Source organism: Peromyscus californicus, unplaced genomic scaffold (assembly GCF_007827085.1).
Source record: "Peromyscus californicus insignis strain IS unplaced genomic scaffold, ASM782708v3 Scaffold_9__1_contigs__length_137607984, whole genome shotgun sequence".
Lineage (NCBI taxonomy): Eukaryota > Metazoa > Chordata > Mammalia > Rodentia > Cricetidae > Peromyscus > Peromyscus californicus.
The window spans coordinates 20,230,776-20,233,373 of NW_026294617.1; the positions used below are offsets into that span (position 1 = coordinate 20,230,776).

The 2,598-nt window shown below is 38.6% G+C and overlaps 1 pseudogene; it reads right to left on the minus strand.

Moving 5' to 3' along the window:
- Positions 1-234: 234 nt before the first annotated feature.
- On the minus strand, positions 235-507 carry LOC128105950 (cyclin-dependent kinases regulatory subunit 2-like; annotated as a pseudogene).
- Between the last annotated feature and the right edge of the window lie 2,091 nt (positions 508-2,598).

Below are 2,598 nucleotides of genomic sequence, written 5' to 3' on the forward strand. Positions count from 1 at the left end.
ATAACATTTTCTCTTCCCTTTCTTCCTTTGAAACCCTCCCATATAGACTTCTCTGTTCTCTTTCAAACTCCTGAAAAAAAACCAAATCAAGCATAGTCTCTTTTTAAATTAATTATTGTTACAAGTATATATGTTATTACATGCATATATTGTATATACACATATATATACATATGTAAAATACATATTTATGAGTGTGCCTCAGTGTTCCCACCAACATGACATCATTTGTTATCATCTACTTGTCTTAGCCTCATGACTAGGTCGAGATGGATTGTATTTTAGTTGCAATTTTGGAAGAGGTCTTCTGAACAGAAGAGTGCATGCTTCTGGCTTCTGAATCATGTGATGAACCCATCCTAGACTCTGCTGGACATTAAGGCTCCTCCATTCCTCTTCAGATATCAAGTGACTTTTGGGTGCTTGTCTGGGAAGTTCTCCAGGTAATCTGGCCTGCCAGTGTTTATCTAAGTTTTTGTCTAAGAACTAGATCTGCCTGTGGGTCATGCTGTAGGTATAGAGAAGAAAATGAGTAGGAAAGCTTGCACAAGATTATTTGCACCTCAGGCCAGTGCAACAAACAGACTGAGACCAACTTGTGTGGTTTCTTTTTATCTGCTTCTTAATATCTTACTTATTTAGGCAAGATATTAAAATATTAAATGTTCCCTCCCCAAATGATAAAGATTTTGAGTTGATGAGATTGCCACTTGCCCCAAGCCCAGTAGCTTGAATTTCCTTCCCAGGACCGACATGGAAGAAGATAACTGATTGTACAAAGTTGTTCTCTGGCCTCTACCTGTACACCAAGGCACATTTATACACACCACACACATGCACACACACATACACACACACACACACACACACACACACACACACACACACACACACACACACAAAGAAGACTAAAGAAATAAAAATGAGATTTAGAGGATTTTAACTATTTCCAGGCTAAAACCATACAGTAACACCGATCTTTTGTTAGGAATATCTTCCTGTCATGTTGTACCTCTTTCTGTGTAAGCATGCTTGTGTGCAATACATGTGTTACTCTGCATTTGTATGCAGGTGTGTGTGGATGTGATATGTGTTCAAGTTCATGATGGGGCCAGAGAACATCTTCAGGTGTGGTTCCTCAGGAGCCCTCTGCCTTGTTTTTTGGGATAGAGTCTCTCACTGGCCTAGAGCCCACCAAGTAAGCAAGTTTGGATGGCCAGTGAGCTCCTGTATTTACATGTCTAATGACATAGTTACAAACATGGACCTCTGCTTTTTTGTTTGGATTCTAGTGCATCTGATCATGGTCTTCAGCAACTACTTCACCCACTTAGAATCTGCTCGGTCTCTCATGTTCCTTTTATTCACAGAACCATTTTTCCTCTGCTGTCCATGTTTCAGGTAACTGATGATAACCATGAGGCCTCTCCTGTAAGCCAACTGGGAAATCATTTGGTAGCTAAGGACTCTTCCTCCTTCCACCAAATTTGGAGAACTCTCCTTGGCATACACAAGCGGGAAACTCGAAGCATTCTAGCTTCAACCTCTAGGAGGATTTTCACTCAGAGAAGAGTCAAATTTATTTTTCATAAGTACTACCTGGGGAAGAAAGAGGAGAAGGAGGAGGGATGAAATATTAGGAGAAGGAAGATGCCACAGTGCGCAAAGCAGAGTTTATGAAGTGTTTCTCTGCATGGCCGTATTAGACACCAAAGGGAGAGAACACGTGTGTAAAACCTCTTCCTCCAAGTGCAGAACCTCGGAGAGCACAATTAAGTTTCTCTGGACATGTCTGCAAAACAATCCCTTTGGGAAAAAAAAAACTTACAAAACCACTTTAGAGAGATTCCAACTCTATCATTCGGTCTACAATCAAGAAAACCAATCACTTAGATGTCAAATACATACTAATTCTCATCTGACTTTTGATGAAACATACTTTACACAAATTGGGGATGCATGTGAAATTTCACATACAATATTACAAAGGTTCCAAGTGGCCTGACAGTGAAAGCTAACACTTACCATGACTGAAATTCTACATCCTTCTTGCCTTCTTGTAAGTCCTGTGTTAGATGTTGAACTAGACTTACATTCTCTGCAATTTTACTCTATAAATGTATTTCCTTGAAAATCTAATGGTTTACTTTGCTCAATTTTGAATTATACATGAAAGAAATATTTGGTCTATGTTTGGTGATTATGGTGCTTCAAGTAGTTCTGGTTTTCAGAAATAATTATTTTCAGTGCATGAATGTGAATCATTTGGGATTTGGTTGGAAGGTTTCAGAATCACTTACTTACCCATTGTCTTCTTGACAGATGTCTGGACAATCAGTCACCTTTCTAATAAAATGGAATTTATATATATTATTATGAATTCTTCTAAACATGGATACTTGTCAGACACAGCCCAAAAATGGAGCCCTGTGAGAGGAATTCTGAGTGCTTGTGAGAAAACTCCAAAAAAAAAAAACAAGACAAGAGTCTTTTATCTCAGTTTCTTCAAAAACATGGAATTGTTCTTGGAATGTGCTTTTGTGCCCTTCCCAGGTGTAGTAGATAGAGGTGAGTTCACTTTAAGTTATCATTACAACT